The 17376-nt window shown below is 53.7% G+C and overlaps 1 pseudogene across 1 annotated transcript; it reads left to right on the forward strand.

Moving 5' to 3' along the window:
- The first annotated feature begins 423 nt into the window (after positions 1-423).
- On the forward strand, positions 424-16164 carry LOC308651235 (ruvB-like 1; annotated as a pseudogene). The gene is made up of 9 exons: positions 424-650; positions 3783-3872; positions 4522-4662; positions 5571-5646; positions 7058-7244; positions 12438-12541; positions 13976-14067; positions 15003-15204; positions 15770-16164. The product of its transcript is annotated as a ruvB-like 1 (transcript).
- Positions 16165-17376: the final 1212 nt, after the last annotated feature.

Genomic DNA, 17376 nt, shown 5'->3' on the forward strand with positions numbered 1-17376 from the left:
CTCCTCCTCCTCCTCCTCCTCCTCCTCCTCCTCCTCCTCCTCCTCCTCCTCCTCCTCCTCCTCCTCCTCCTCCTCCTCTTCTTCTTCTTCTTCTTCTTCTTCTTCTTCTTCTTCTTCTTCTTCTTCTTCTTCTTTGAGGGGGGAGCATCAGGGATTGAACCCAGGGCACTAACAACGGAGCCACCTCCCAGCCCTGTTTTGAATTTATTTGGAGACAGGGTATCACTGAGTTGATCATGGCCTCACTGAGTTGCTGAGGCTGGCCTCCAGCTTGCCATCCTCCTGCCTCGGTCTCCCAAGCTGGGATGACAGGCGTGGGCCACCGATCTCTGTAATGTTGCTCTCCACCCAAGATGTCTCTGGGTTGTACTGTAAGGTGACTTGTCAGTTCTTGTGCTGTAGCAGTTTGAGGTAAGAAGGGTCATGGTGGGGAGGAGATGGATGTGGAAAGAAGGATGGTCCTGCTTCTCACTGTGTCCCCATCGGCCGTCCCTCCCAGGGCTGTGGATAAAGGAGGCCAAGGAGGTCTACGAGGGGGAGGTGACCGAGCTGACCGTTGTGAGACCGAGAACCCCATGGACGGCTATGGCAAGACCATCAGCCACATGATCATAGGGCTCAAGACAGCCAAGGGCACCAAGCAGCTCAAGGGGAGTCCGTCCTGAGCCCTGTCCTTAGCACTGTGGCACTGGGTAGGTGGTGTGACCTCTGTGTCCCTCTTTCCTTGGCCTCTGCACTGTTGATGCCATATGGGACACTCAGGATAACACTGTGTCGTATAAAGGGACACCTCGTAGAGGGCTTGGACATAGGTCCCTTCATGAGGTAGCTCTTTCTTTTCTCATTGCTCCTGGGAGTTGTGTGGTTAAGTCACGATATTGCTTCTGCCATCTCATCTCCCATTGGCCAGCCAGGCACAGTGGAGCATGCCTGTCATCCCAGCTGCTCAGGAGGCTGAGGAAGGGGGATCACAAGGTGGAGGTCAGCCTCATCAACTTAGTCAAGGCCCTGAGCATCTCAGGGAGAGCCTGTTTCTAAATAAAGTAAAAAATGGGGCAGGGGACAGGGCTCAGGTGTAAGTCACTCCTGGGTTTAATTCCCAATCCTGCCCCTTCACCTCCCCAAAAAGTCAAAGTGGACATAATTTTGTTTTCTTTTTTCTTTTTTTTCATAATGTTTTTACTCATCCACTGTTGTTATGATTGACTGACACTAACTTTGTACCTGTCCCCTGCTGCATAGCCAGGTCCCATGCTGCGGGCTTGGGGAGGTATTTTACCTGTGGCTCCTCACAACTGTGTACCCGTGTGTGCAGGCACCGTGAATCTCATTTCCCCTGTTTTCCAGATCAAGGCCTCAGGCTCAGAAAGAGGCTCCAAGTCATCCTGCATCCAGTGCTGGCTGAAAGGCAGGGTGACTGCGAGTCCTCTGGTGCTGGGTGACCCCTGCAAGTCCTCTGAGCTCTCTGGGGCTCAGTTTCTCATCTCTAGACCACTCTCCATCCACCATAGAATCTCTTCATCTTTCCCCCTTTTATAATTTGATGGTTCTTTGATTCTCTGAGGTGGTTTCTTGGTCACTTCTTTATGGAGATCATGAAAATGTCACTTCTTCCAAGGGCCATTTTTCTGTTTTTTAATGGGAACTTCATCTCAGGAGCTTGGCTCAGCAAACCTTTCTCTCTCTCTTTAATCCCTTACCACATCCTGTCCACCCTGGATTAATGAGGTTCTGAGAAGGTGGCCCCTTCTCAGGAATGACACCTTGAGCCAGTTCAACTGGAAAATCAACCGTATAAAAGTGCCTGAGATGAAAAGAGAAAAATTGTCCTCTTCCCCGTAGGAGAGAAGACACAGGATCACAGTGGACATTTGAGCCATCCATCGGTCTGCTTTATCCAGCTTCTTGAAGAAAAGAGCCTAATGGAGAAAAGGAAATTTTTCTTCCAAAACAAAGGTGGTACCCACCTCTGATCCCAGCAGCTCAGGATATCAGCAGCTCAGGAGGCTGAGGCAGAAACATCGCAAGTTCAAAGCCAGCCTCAGCCAAAGAGGCCATAAGCAACTCAGTGAGACCCTGACTCTAAATAAAATGCCAAACAGGGCTGGGGATTGGGCTTGGTGGTCGAGGGCCCCTGAGTCCAATCCCTGGTACCCCCAGTCCCCCCGAAACTCAAGTCCTTATGGGCAGTTTCCCCACATGAATGAGATATTGGGACAGAAGGACCTCAGGTGCGTTGTGTGGAGTTGTGAAGTGTCTGAGTTTGAAGGAGGCTTACGAATCTTGGCCTGGGGACTCCCCAGCCCTGTTCCTGTTTGCAAAGTGCCCCAAGGAGGCCAGAGAGGCTGGGCCCTGGCGAGCTCCTGGCAGCTCTGTTGGGGTGCAGTTGTGAACAAGATCCACCCATTTTAAGTGGGTGTGGCCCACAGGATTTTGATGCATGACATAGTTTAAACACCCCATCTAATTCTATAACATTGCAATGACCTTCCAAGGGACCTCATTCCCATGAATGGCCACCTGCTCTCCCTCTCGCTGGCCTTTGGCCACCACATACCGACTTTGTTTCTGGATTGGCCTTTTGGGGCCCCCTCCTGCGGAAGGAGCCCTGCACTGGGTGTTAGTCTGTGTCGTGCCCGCCGCCACCCCCCTTTGACTCTGGACTCTGTCTGGGACAAGCTCAGGTGTGTTTCCACAGGGTGGCCGTCTGTAGAAGCTGCCCTGGAAGCTCAGCCTCAGGACTTGTTTGCCAGCTGGGTTATGCAGAGTCCTTGCCCAGTGCACACCCCTGGGGAAGAGAAAGGCCCCGTAGAGCATCGTCACCCTGAGATGTGTGTGCACAGCCCCGGGGGAAAGAGGGTGCTAGGATTTGCTTTTTTGTGGTCCGGGGGCTCAATCCCAGGGCCTGGCCATAGTGAACTAGCGCTCTGCCACTGAGCTGTGCCACAGCACCAGGGCCTAGCTATGTGGTCTAGATTGGCCTCCACCTTGGTGATCCTCCTTCCTCAGCCTCCTGACCCAGACAGTTTGTGGGGATTCCAACTTGTGTTTCCCCTTCTGAGCTGGACTTCTTGTGGGTGCTTCTGGGTGCTGTCACATAGAGGAGGAGACCGAGGCCCAGAGAGCTGGAATCACGGGCCACGTCAAATGCAGCCACAGGTGGCTAAGCAGGAAGCTCTGGTGACCCTAACCCAAGGACTGGAGCTGTAGTTGTGATACTGGGGGGTGCTATTGGCCATGGCCATGGACACATGTTCCCTCTAAAGGCAGCTGGGTCCCTGTGAGAATACTCCTACCACTTTGCAACCCCTGAAGGCAAGGCAAGGAAGAGTAATGGTGACGTTCTCTTGTCTCCTGCAGGCAGACACGGTTACCCTCAGGTTCACCTCCTGGTGTGCTAAGCCCCCAGTCCAGGCTCTTGTACCCTGCCACATACCCTCATACCCACCCACTCCTAGGGTTGCTGGCTACCTCAGGTGTCTGTCTGTCCGTCTCTCTCTCATGTTTAGTCCTGTGAACTGAACCCGTAGTGCTTGAGCAGGGAGCCAGAAGCCTGACCTTTTTATTTTGCTTTGTATTGTTTTGAGAGAGAGTCTTCCCTTGCTAAGTTGCTGAGGCTGGGCTCCAACTTGGCGATCCTTCTGCCTCATGTCAGGTGTGCACCGCTGTGCCTGGCCCCTCAGGTCTCTTATGGAAAGGTGCCTTCCCTCGGGGTCAGAAGGAACTGGAAAATGCATCACGGTTTTCTGAGTCTCCCTTTGTCTGGTTTAGTTTGGTTTTAGCTGAACCCCAGCATTTTTGAAAGTCTTCAGAAGAAGCGAGTGGAGGCCAGGGACGTCATCTACATGGATGCCAACAGCGGGGCTCTGAATATATGCTCCCTGGGGAGAGCGCCACACCTGAGGGTCTTCCAGGGAGTGACCTGGGTGATCAGGGCATCACTTTGCCCAGCAGGGGTGGGTGGAGGAAGGTCAGCAGCTATCCCTTTAACTAAGTCACCTTGACTTTCCTCTTTCTTCCTCTCCTGGTGACTTCAGCAGGCAGAGTGTTCAAGACCCAAACCCTGTGGGGGAAAGGGACCAGACAGCCTTCATCCCTTACCGCTGAACCAGGTGGCATCTTCCATCTTCCTTTATCTCCCAGGTAACCCTCCCTGAGTCCTGAGCCTGGGGACTGCACCAGGTGGCTCCTCCTCTATCTGTTGCTGTATCTCATGGTGGCTGCACCTCCCTGGTTCATGGATGAGCCTAAGGCCTCTTGTCACCAATAAATCACCACCTAGAAGAGCCTGGGCCCCCGGCTCCAGTGAGTCCCCTGGATGATTTTTTATCAGGAGTGAAAAGAAAGGGGAGATAATCTTCCAGAAAGTCTCAGGTGTTGCCCAGGTGGGTCTGGGAGCCCAGCGTAGCACCAGGCCGCAGGGTGCAGGCAGAGGGCACCATTAGGAGCCCTCGGTGGGCAGCAGGGACCTTTCTGTCACTGAGCTCTGTGTGGTTCTGGTGCCCCGTGGTCTGCTGGCAGAGGCAGGGCAGGTGCGACTCCTAGACCACGGAGTTCACCCTGGAGGCCGAGGAGGACATGCCCTGCCCCGTGCACAAGAAAAAGGAGGTCATCTAGGATTGGACGTTGCATGACCTGGATGTGGCCCACGGCAGGCTCCAGGGACAGGCCCTGTTGGTTCAGCGCATGCCCAAGGCCCTGGAAACCAGTGGTCAGGGCTGTGCTGTCCTCCTGGAGGCCCTCTGGGAGGCTCAACCATGAGCACGACCTGAGCTTCGGCCCCTTTGTCCCAAAGTCCAGTGCCATCACCGCTGATTTCTGGGCATTGTCTTCCCCTGGCCACCTGCCAGCATGCTGGGGGCTGCTCTCCACCCCAGACTGGGGGTTCCTGGAGGGAACCTTCACAGGGCTTCAGACAGCCTCATGGAGGCTCCGGCCTCTGCAGAGCCTGAGCCCCAAGTCCTCCAGCTCCCAGCTGGCGCTGCTCTGGGCCCCTGGACAGAGAGTCAGGTTTGCTCTTTATCCTGAAGGGGGCCTCCTTCTTCTCACCATGAATGGGCTTTCTGCTGGGAATCTGGTTTTGCTTTTTGTCCCTTGGGGCTTTGCCCAGGAGAAGCCAGAGACTCTTGGGACTGCAGTTTCTTCCTACCTGGCCGGAGGTTTTTTTTGTTTTGTTTTGTTTTTACTGAAGCTTAAACCACAGGGGCTTACCCATGGAGCCCTGTCTGCAGCCCTTTTTTATATTTTATTTAGAGACAGGCTCTTGCTGAGTTGCTCAGGACCTCAGTAAGTTTCTGAGGCTGGCCTCCAACTTGCAGTCCTCCTGTCTCAGCCTCCCAAATTGCCAGGATTTTTAAAGACACGTGCCACCACGCACGACTCTACTTGATTCTTGCAGGTCAGGGGAAACCTCGAGGGGATCCCTCTGAGTTCAGGAGCCCCTCATCCTTCCCAGGGGAGCTGTGCTGGGCCTGTCCACCTCAGGCTTCCAAGTTTAGTGACATCAGGGACCTGCAGGAGGCAGGAGGATGGGCTTTGATAGCTGCTTTAGAAAGTCCTCTCTCCTACAGGGGCGACAAGACGTCCTGTCCATGATGGGCCAGTTGATGAAGCCAAAGAAGACAGAGATCACAGGGAGGATGCGTGGCAAAGCCTGAGCCCGGAACCGAGTTGAGGCGCTGCCTCTTACATGCTCCCTGCTCTGAGTGCCCCACACTGCGCAGCTCTGAGTCTTCACTCCCTTTAGAAGTCGTGGCCACACTGTATGCTCTGGCCCCACTGAGGTCAGCATCTGCTTCCTTTGAGGTCCCAGAAAGGTGCTGACTTTGATACCAGGCAATAGGTCTCCTTGCTTCTTTTGTGGACTTTTTTTTTTTTTTTTGATGCCGGTGATTGAACTCGGGGGCCCTCAACCACTGAGCCCCGTCCCAGCACTTTTATTTTTTATTTAGAGACAGGGCCTGGATGAGTTGCTTAGGCCCTTGCTAGGTTGCTGAGGCTGACCTCCAACTTGTGATCCTCCTGCCTCAGCCTCTCCAGCTGCTGGAGATGACAGGCGTGTGCCACTGCACCTGTCTCTTCCCCAATTTTATGTCCTTCTCGGGCCCATTACCACTTTACTTCCTGAAAACCTAAGTTTAACATGAATCCACTGTTGCCTTGAGGCCTCACAGCAGCCTAAGCTCCTCCATGAGTGACCAAGAGCAGATCCGTCTCTAAACTTGGTTTTGACAGCCCCGTGTCATGGCTCTGGGTGAGGACAGGCCTCAGATCCCAGTTCTTCGGGAACAGCTCTGTCTTGATGACAAGGGGCACTGGTTTGGAAGGTGAGGGCTGGGACCTGAGATGGGTCTGCCATTCTGCAGGGGCTGATGGTTCTGGGGCCGAGGCTGGGCTGGCTCTCACCCTCTTTGCTCAGGTTTCCTGGGGAGAGGATTCTAACTGCACTTGATGGAAAGTTAATGAACCTGAACATTGTCACACAGGGCCCCCAAAAGGGCTCTTTGACTGGGTGCAGCAGAGGAGAATCTGCATATGAAATTGCATCTCCCTGTGGCTCCCAAGTGGGGTGTCTTGGCATCAGGCTCGGGGCTCTATGGGGCAGCTCCTGGACACTGCCCCACACAGCTCCATGGAAGGCTTTTTGTGTCATTTGGGGGTTATGATGCCTGTTTTCCTTTATTTAGATGAGGGTACAGGTATTCAACTCAGGGGTTCTTGACCCCTGAGCCCTGTCCCCAGCCCTATTCTGTATTTTATTCAGAGACAGAGTCTCAACTGAGTTGCTCAGGGCCTTACTAAGTTGCTGAGGCTGTCCTCCAATTTGTGATCCTCCTGCCTCAACCTCCCAGGCTGCTGGGGTTATATGTGTGAGCCACCACACCTGGCATGATTCTTGTTTTCAAATGATGACACCAAACCTTGAATGGGTCTAGTACCCAGCCTGGGGTCAGAGAGCCAGTAGGAGAACCACGCTGCAGGGTTGGGTCTGGAGGGAATTGAGGTGTGGAGAAGAGAGCAGGTGACATTTCCCCCACTGGCTGGGACCCTGTCCGAGGCGAGATCAACAAGGTGGTGAACAACCACATCAACGAGGGCATGGCTGAGCTGGTCCCCAGTGTGCTGTTTGTGGATGAGGTGCACATGCTGGACATTGGGGGCTTCACCTCCCTGCACCAAGCTCTGGAATCTTCCATTACCCCCATCGTGATTTTTGCTTCCAACCGAGGCCACTGTGTTATCAGGTAGGTGCTGCCGGCTGACCCTGCTCCCTGTGTCTGTCCCCACCCATGACATCACAAGTCAGGATGAGACAAAGGGAGTGCATATTGCCCCTGGGAGGACACAGCAGGGGGACTGAAGGCCGCAGCTGCCCTGTCCCTGATGGGCAGGCCTCTGAGGCTCGACATTCCTGTGGGGAGCAAAGGCCTGAGGAGGTGGGGCCACTCTGGTGACCTGAGAGTCAGCTCCCTCACACTGGCTCCCAGAGGCCAGCAGAGCCTGTTTCATCTTTAATGAGGACACTGAATGACATCGCATCTTGTCCCTTGTCATAGGTGGGAACACAGGTTTGTCTCTGAATTTGTTCTTCTTTGTTCCCCATGACAGCAGCGTGCATCCTGCCATGTCACCTACACGGGGTGTCATTTTCATTCCTGTGGCTGGCCCTGCTGTGGGGTGTCCCTTGTTGTGTTCCTATATGAACATGGGAAAGTGCCGTCCATTCATTCCCCTGTGTCTCCTAGTCCCTCCCCTCCCTTCCCTTTGTCTCATCCAATGAAATTCAATTCTCTTCTCCCCTATTGTGAGTCAGCATCTGCATGTCAGAAAGGACACTCAGCCTTTGGTTTTTGGAATTGGCTTACTTACTCAGCATGATCCTCTCCAGTTCCATCCATTGACCTTCAAATGCCATCATTTCATTCTTCTCTATGGCTGAGTAATATTCCACTGTGTATAGGGACAACAGTTTCTTTATCCGTCCATCTGCTGAGGGGCACCTAGGCTGGTTCTGTCACTTGGCTACTGTGAGTTGAGCTGCTCTAAACACTGAGGAGAATGCAGGTCTCTGTAGTAACAAAACCAGTAAGGAGAGTAGTGCTTTTCTCCCAGACCTTTTTTGAGATACAGTGGTGCCTCTGGCCCCTGCCTGGCCTCAGGCAGCCTTTGAGTATAGCTGCTCCAGACCGTGGGGACAGGGGGCCTGGTGCAGAATGCCTTGGACACGTCTTTAGCACAGTGGCCCTGCCACCTGTGCCACAGCTGGGTGAGTTCCTTGGCTCCTGAGCCCTCCCTGGGCCCCTGCACTGGAGACCTCCCTGCCTCCCCTCAGACCCAGTGGCCGCAGTGGGCAGGTCGCACCCTCAGGGTTTTCTGTCTTCCTGGTTGAACAGGAGCTGGGCCTGGGCCTGCTCAGAACAGGTGACAGGAGGACCTTTTTCCTGCCAGCAGCCGAGGGCCATGGGGATGAGTCCCTGAGAATGCATGCTGGGGTGGGAATTAGAAAAGGACCCCATGGTCCAAGTGTCTCAGGATGACTAGAGCCAGAAGTGACCCCCCATTTGCCCAGACTGGCTGCTGAGCCACGGACAGTGGGGAATTCAATGGCTCTTGATGGAGAAGCCCCGTCTCAGGAGCTAGGGGACCACAGCACCAGGACACCTGCTGGTCCCTCCACTGGCTGCTCCCTTGCCCTTTGGATCTGAGCAAATGACCCAGGCTCATGGGCAGCATTGTGTTGTCCCCCCAAGTCCCCTGATGTGACTGAACAAGATCAGGGCAAAAGTGCCTCCTGCAGCTTGTGGGGCAGCTGGTGTCAGCCCGGCCAGCTGCTGGGGGAGCTCAGGGCATCCTGGGTGGCACTGGGGACTAGGGGCCCTGCAGCCCCCACCTGATACTGCAGTAGTCCCCTCACTGGGTCCCTCACACTGGGTCCCCTCACTGGGTCCCACCTGGCTGGCCGAAGGATCCACATGGATACATGGCACCCCTGCTGGGAAGCCCTGCTCACAGTCCCCCCAGGGTCCCTGGCCTGGCCAGCAGGTGTCTTCAGAAGGTGCTGCTCTGTTCATCCTGAACCCCAGAGAAAGCTCCACAGGAAGGTGGCTCTGATTCAAGAACCTGCCCGTGGGGATGGAGCCACGTGGTCTCCAGAACAGGACTCTGGTGCCCAGTCCCAAGTTCATGGTGGAGCAGCACTGAGGGACGTAGCTGCTGCTTCCAGAGCCCAGATGCAGGTGCTGTGACCTGGTGTCCAGGGATCGCGCAGCCCAGAGGCAGGCTGGGCTGTGGCCGGGGCTGGACTGGGCCAGGAACCAGGGCTCTGGGCAAGATGGGGTTGGGGTGGGGGCTGAGGAGTTTCTATGACATGAGCACACTGTGGGCGACTCCTGACCCCAGCCCATGGGCTGATCCCAAGGGCACCATCCAGCTCCTGGGGCTCACGAGGAACAGGGGGAGAAGGGACAGCATTGGCTGAGGGCTTCTTCTCCTGGCTTTCCACGTGGACCCTCAGGAGCAGTGGGATGTCTTGACATGTTGTGAGCCTGTGGGGCTGTCCTGACTCAGGGACCTGCCCAGGCCAGAGCAGCAAGTGTCCACCCCAGCAGCACCTGGCTTCAAGGAACACCCCCCCACCCACTGCATTTAGAGACAGAGTCTCACTGAGCTGCTTACTTAGCAACTCACTTTTGCTGAGGCTGGCTTCCAGCTACGATCCTCCTGCCTCAGCCTCCCAAGCTGCTGAGATGACAGGCGTGGGCCTCTGCAGCATCCAGTCTTTTAGAAAAGTCTTAGGTGGTATCTCTAGCAATCAGAGAAATGCAAATCAAAACTACTCTAAGATACCATCTCACTCCAATAAGAATGGCAGCCATTATGATGTCAAATAACAATAAGTGCTGGAGAGGATGCAGGGAAAAAGGTACACTCATACATTGCTGGTGGGACTGCAAATTGGTACAGCCAATTTGGAAAGCAGGATGGAGATTCCTTGGAAAGCTGGGAATGGACCCAGCTATTCCCCTTCTTGGACTATACCCGAAAATCCTAAAAAGAGTATACTAGAGGGACACAGTCACATCAATGTTTATAGCAGCACAATTCACAATAGCTAGAATGTGGAACCAACCTAGATGCCCCTTCAATAGATGAATGGATAAAAAAAATGTGGCATTTATACACAATGGGATATTACTCAGCACTAAAAAATAACAAGATCATGGCATTTGCAGGCAAATGGATGGCATTAGAGCAGATTATGCTAAGTGAAGTTAGCCAATCCCTAAAAAACAAATGCCAAATATCTTCTCTGATATAAGGGGTGTGATTCAAAATGGGATAGGGAGGATGAGCATGAGAAGAAGACTACCACTAAATAGGGAAGGGAAGTGGGAGGGAAAGAGGGAGAAGGGGAGTTGCATGAAAGATGGAAGGAGAACCTCATTGTTATAAAGAATACATGTATGATGTTATGTTGAGAAATTGAAAAAAAAAAGTGTGTCACATTAGATTGGATAGAGAGAAAGGATGGGAGAGGAGGGGAGGAGTAGGGAGGATAGGAAGGGCAGCAGAATAGACAATATAATTGATGTATGTACATTCCATGTATGTATTATATGTCAAAATACATTCTGCTGTCATGTATGACTAAAAAAATTAAAATAAATCATATGGATAAAAAAGAGAGATTATAGAATCAAAAGGAACCCACAATAATTGTAAACTACTGCAATAAAAATATCAAATAGTTTATTACATTCTAACCTATACTTTAATTTTATTTGTTTAATATGAAAGTATGAATGTTCATTATAGAAAAATAAAAATATGAAAGACATAAAGAAAAAAAAAGTCTTAGGTGGTGAGTCTGGATGGCAGCCTTGGCCTCCTCGTTTCCTTCTGTGTGGGGTTAAGGAGAGCCCAGCACCTCACATGCCAGGCCAGCTCCAGGCCACAGGCATCAGGCCGTACGCAGTGGTGTGGCCTGGTCCCAGTGGGAGCCTGTGGCCTGGTTCCAGGTGGGACTTTGAACTGCCCTCTGGAGATGCAGCTCCTGCACCCTGGAAAACTCCAGAAGTGCTTAGTGTGTCCACAAAACTGCAAAACTGTCACCACAATCGGTGTTAGAATGCTGCCAACCCCATCCCCGTCAGCTGTCCACAGCTCCTCTGCTGTTGCATCTGTCCATCACCCCGACCTCAGGCAGTGGGAGGCTGCTTTCTGTCCCTTAGTCTTCTGTGACTGTGCGTGGGGTGTGACTGACAAGTTTCACCCCTGTCCTCCAGGCCCTTGAATCCCCCGTGGCTGAGGAGCACCCACTGCGTGAGGCCTTCACCAGCTCATTGATCTGTGCACTCATCAGTCCGAGCCCGTCGGGGGGGTTTGGCTATGGGAGTGATGCTGCAGCAAACATGTGGGCACTGCAGTTTCTTTCTTTTGGATATGTGTGGAGGAGTGGAGCTGCTGTGTCACACGGCACCTCTGACTTTCCAAGGAACTTCCAGTAGGATGGCTTTCTTGCCACACTCCTACCAGGAATGTCTGAGGGTCTTGGTTTTTCCACATGCCACTTGACATCTGTTACTGTCCACCGTAGATGTCCTGGTGGGTGTGCGGTGGCCTCTCACTTGATTTGCATTTGCCAAGGGCCAGTGAGACTGCATTTTTTGTGTTTTACTGGCTATTTGTATATCCTTGTAGAAATATCTGTTGTATCCTTGGCCTTTTTTTATTATGTTATCTTTTTATTATTAAATTGTAAGAGATCTTTATGTATTGTGCATACTAGACCTTTTCACATGTGTGATTCATGAGTATTTTTTATTCTTTGAGTAGTCTTCTAGTGTTTGAACAGGGTCTTTGACATAAAAATGTTTTGAATTTTGATTTAAAGCCCCAGTTGATTGTGCTAGAGGTGTATGTGGCTCAGTGGTAGAGTGCTTGCCCAGCATGCCCAAGGCCCTGGGTTCCAGATCCAGCATCACATACACATACACATACAAAAAACAAAGAATTGCAGTTTATCTGCTTTTTCTTTTGTGTTTTTGACCTCATATTTAAGATATCATTGTCCAGCCAGAAGCAGTGGCGCACACCTGTAATTCCAGAGGCTGAGGAGGCTGAGGCAGGAGGATCATGAGTTGGAGGCCAGCCTCAGCAAGGCCCTAAGCAACCCAGCGAGATCCTGTCTCTAAACAAAAATTAAAAAGGTCTGGTTGAGGGGCTTCTTGGTGGAGCCTCCAAGCACCAAACAAAATCAACACAATAGGGGTTCTCTGGGGCCACCTGAGGGTCAATTTATTACCTGTCCCTAGCTCTGCTTTCCTTGGGTCACCGCCTAGCTCTCTGTGACTGTCAGTGCCCCCTTCCCAGTTCCCAGTGTCTAGTGTCTTGTCTCAGACAAGCGTAGGTGACAGGACTCCTCTTGGCCTTCACAGGGGCACCGAGGACATCCCCTCTCCCCACAGGATCCTCCTAGACCTGCTGGACCGAGGGCTGATCCTCTGCACCATGCTCTGCTCCCCCGCAGGAGATGAAGCAGGTGCCCCTGCTGCCCTCCCCTCCCACCTTCACTTCCAGCCCCTCACCACCCTGGGCAACTCCTATTACCCAGAGGATCTGTCCCCTCATCTGCAGGGTGGGTTGGTTACAGGGACATTGTCCAGTGTTCCAGAGCCTCCGTTCCCCTGGGTCTTGCCTGTTCTCACCTTTAACCCCCTTTGGTTAAGTTTGAGGGAGAGAATAAAAAACAGGGACCTGACAACAACCAGGGACCTAACCAGAGATTTTGACTTGGAGCCCGTCCCCAGCCCTGTTCTGCCTTTGATTCAGAGAGAGGGTCTCACTGAGCTACTCAGGGCCTCATTTCTGCTGAGGCTGGCTTTGAACTCGTGATCCTCCTGCCCCGGCCTACCAAGTGCTGGAATGACAGGCCTGTTCTCTGAGCCCAGCTGAAGGGCTTTGCTGGGGCACCTTGCAGCAGTGGTGGCCTGTATAGAGGGTAACTTCCTGGGGTGCCTGCTGGCCTGGTCACCTGGACCCCACCCTGCTGGCCTCGCAGGGCCTCTTCTGAGTGCAGGCACCAGCATGCCCAGCCTCCCTGAATCCCTGGCTCTGTCCCTCTGGACAGCCGGTGGGCGGGCTTGGACACCGCTGTCCCAGCACCTCTCCCGAAAGCTGCAGGGAGGACTGGGTTTCCCTGGTCCCTGCGAATCCACCCCTGGAGTGTTTTGATGGCTTTAATTGGAGCCAGGGATCCTTGAGACTTTGTTCATGAAGCTGTCAGAGTGAACAATCCCATGGTGGACGAGGCGCCAGGCCCAGGTGATCTCGGCCACACCACACACCACTTCATCCGCTGGCCCTTATCACCCAGCGCTCATGGGACCGGTGACAGGTGTCATTGTGACAGATGACACAGCCCTGCTGATGCTGTCCAGGCTGCTGGATTCTGGGGACACCTTCTGATTTATTGGACTGTAACATTCACTTCGCAAATAAAAATGGCTCCTCTCAGTCCCAGGCTGCGAAGGGAGACTGGAACCTTGGGGGCCAGGGTGCAGGGACAGAGGGGGACACTAGGTACTCTTTAGTCAGTGAACAGGACACTGGCCATGCAGGTGGCCCGGGTCCCCTGGAGGGTGCAGCCAGCCTCCTGCTCCCCAGTCCAGCAACACAAGATGTACAGTGTCATTTTAGAGCACTGTATAAAGGGGACATTTGGGCCCTGTCACTTTTTTTCTTCATACCAGGGATTGAACCCAGGGTCACTTAACTCCTGAGCCCCCTCCCCAGACGTTTTTCTATTTTATTTAGAGACAGCTTCTCACTGAGTTGCTCAGGGCCTCGCTAAGTTGCAGAGGCTGACCTCCACCTTTCAATTCTCCTGCCTCAGCCTCCTGAGCTGAGATTACAAGCGTGTGCCACTGTGCCTGGTGCCCGGTCACTGTGGATCATGTTTTTTCTCCTCTGAAGGATCATTAAGATCCGAGCCCAGATGGAGGGGATCCACATCAGTGAGGAGGCACTCAACCACCTGGGGGAGATCGGCACCAAGACCACTCTGAGGTGAGGTGGTGGCCTCCCGGGCCCAGGTGGAGGCTGCCCAGGGCTCAGGCTGTCTCTGGGCTTCCAGGTATGACAAATCCTGGGACATGGTGGCTTAGACTGCTGAGCGTCTGAGGTGGCTTGTGAAAGTTAGATTGACAAGAGAGGCCCCCCTTGTCCTGCAGCTGACACTCCCTCTGCAGGAGGTCACCTCTGGGACAGGAGATGGACAGAACCAGAGCCTGGGATCCATGGGGGCCTCGCCAGCCCAGCTCCTCCCCTGGCCCCTGGCTTCTGTACAGATGCACGAGGACAGTGGGCTCTCCAGACCAGGAAAGGTGTCCCCGATAGTCAGCAAGGCCCTGTGACCCATTTCATTGCCCACCACGTGTCCCTGGGGTCCAGCTGAGTCTACAGCTGAAGCTGCCTTGGCTGGGTGGTGGCTTCACTGACTTTTAACCTATCTGAGCTGGAGATGCACAGGGCCTTGATTTTGTTGATTTATTGTAACATGGGGCTGAGTAGCAAATCCAGGGCCTCGCCAGTGCTAGGCAGGCACCCTACCACTGAGCCCCATCCCCATCCTTCTTTTGCATTTTATTAAGAGATAGGATCTCGCTGAGTTGCTTAGGACCTCGATAAGTTGCTGAGGCTGGCCTCCAACTTGCCATCCTCCTGCCTCAGCCTCCAGAGCCCTTTGGAAGCCACTGTGCCCAATTTGAGGAATTTCTAGACTAGGGTTAAGATGTGAGGACCAGAACTTATGTCATACTGCTGGCCTCCCTGATGGGGCTGTGACTGTGATGTTCCCAGTCATGGAAGCTCTGTTCTTTGCTGGCTCCACAACAACCAGCCAGAGCCTGGAGGGGGCCCAGCTGGCAGAGTCCTGCCACCCGAGAACCTGGGGGGACTCCCTCTGGGCCCGGCTGGACTCCTGGCCAAACTGTCCACTGCAGATCCTTGGTGCAGCTGCTGATTCCAGCCAACCTGCTGGCCAAGATCACCAAGAAGGACAGCATCAAGCAAGAGCCCATGGAGGAGACCAGCGATCTGTTCACGACACCAAATGCTCGGCCAAGATCCTGGATGACCAGCAGGACAAGTCCAAGAAGGGACCTGGACGGCACTCCATGGAGGCTGTGTCCCCAGGAAGGCAGTGTGCATGGCCTGGGCCGGGCCTCCCCTCTCCCATGAGCTCTGTGGTGTGGTTAGTTCTGTCTGAAGAGCTTTTTTTGTTTTAAATTATAACTTTTGAGATTGCTTTGGTGGAATCCTCCCTCCTCTGAGGTATTTTTAAATAAAATCTTAAATGTTATTTGGATGAGACCACCGCTGCCCCTCCATCTCCGTCCCTCCCTCCCTCTATCTCCCTCTTTTAAACGTTTTTTTTTTTTTTGGGGGGGGGGCAAGGAATAACTGGGATTAAACCCAAGGACATTTTAATTCAGAGACAGGGTCTCACTGAGTTGCTCAGGGCCTTGCTGAGTTGCAGAGGCTGGCCTCCAAACTGTGATCCTCCTGCCTAAGCCTCCCAAGCCACTGGGATGACAGGTGTGTGCCACCATACCCAGCTGGCTATATCTTAATTATCTACTATTGTTATATATATATATATTTCTTCCAACATGGCTTGGGCTTGAGGCCAAAGGTGTGGGTTCTGGGCACTGTCCCCAGGAAGGGTGCCTCCGTGTCCCCCTCTGTGCACTGTTGGGATTTCTCTCAGGTCAGGCCCTGGGACAAGCTCACTGTGGCGCAGGGGACAGCGGGGCCAGGGTGAATCCCAGAAATTTACCTCCACCTCTGCCCACCATCGCCTCGTCCACTCAGTCCCATGTCCCCACACCCTGGCATCTGAGGTCCTGCCCATGTGGAGAGTGCCTCATGTGCTCATGCACACTGTGCCTGGCCTATTGGGGAGGAAACTTCTGGAATGGCCAGCTGTCAGGAACACTCACTCAGTGTCCCTCTAACCCTGAGGTGGTCAGTGATGGGGATACACTGAAGGGACCAGGAGCCAACAGAAGGCTCTCAACGGCCCAGCTGAACCAGCCTGAGCAACCAGAGAGAGTTGTTCTGGGTTGTCACCCAGTGCAGAGTGACGTCCCCGAGTCACGCTGACATCAGAGGAACTTGGTCAACAGGGGGCTGGGCTCAGCCACCTGTGGGTTTCAAGTCACTGAGGTAAATGTGCAGCCACTGAGCCCAGGACACCGCCCCCCACAGGTGGACAGGAGAGGAAGGACATGTGGTTCTGAAGCATCCCCTCAACCCAACCAGGAGTTGGCACTCAATGCCAACTGGATGCATCCACAGCGAGCACCTCTAAAGACACAAGGTTATGGTGGACTCCCCTCACCCAGGGTCCCAGTCAGGCCATGAGCTCAGCTGAGGGACACGAGCAGAGTACTTTACTAGTCCTCCCCCAAACTGTTGAGGTCACCAAGAACAAGGGCATTTGAAGAAAAGGTCACAGCCCAGAGAAGCCTCTAGAGATGGGACACCAATGCCCCTGGCTAGGATTTTAGGACAGAAAAAAGGGGCATCAGGTAAAACGGGAAGGCAGTGGGTGCAGGTAGTGACTGGGTGCCAACTACAACTGGGCATAGAACCCAGGTCCTACATGGTTGTAAAAAGTACCGAGAAGCCGTTGCAGTGGGGCCGGCCTGTCATCCCAGCAGCTCCAGAGGCTGAGGAAGGAGGATTGATCTTCAGATCTAACATCTAAGGGCAGGTTTCCTCCTGGCCCCTCCTCTGACCCAGGCCCCAACCTTTCCCAGGAACAGACCAGAGGCCGCAGTGACAGCAGTCCCCAGCTGTGTGTTGGGATAGAGGTGCCCTGGTGACCAGAGGGGTGTGTAGTCTTCTCATTCCTGCTCCTCAGGTGTTGGGGAGGTGGCCAACTGGCTCTGGGCAGAGATGACCCTGGGTGGGCAGGTTGGGTGGCCTGGATCTCCTCTGACACCCCGGCCACCAGGCTTCATGGTCACATTCATCTCCCAGAGGCAGTTTTTCTGAGCGACCCCTCACCCACGGGGGAAGTGTCTCCCTCCATTATAGGCGGGACACAGCCTGGGAGGGAGCAGGGTATTTGTCACATCTTATCGCGCTGCACAACACCTAGCGGCCATGACAGCACCCCCATTTTTTGCGCTATTTCAGCTTGAGCCTGAAAAATGGTTGTGATGTTTAGATGAAGGGGTGTGCTGGTCCCCTGAAGTGTTTGAATTGGTCACAGCTGGGCCCAGGCTCTGGGGTGCCTCCCAGTGCAGGATTGGGTGGCCCATCAATCCCAGCTTCCTGCCAGCTCCCAGGGGCCTCTGTGTGAGTGAA

Source organism: Spermophilus citellus, assembly GCF_964194105.1.
Source record: "Spermophilus citellus genome assembly, chromosome: 6".
NCBI lineage: Eukaryota > Metazoa > Chordata > Mammalia > Rodentia > Sciuridae > Spermophilus > Spermophilus citellus.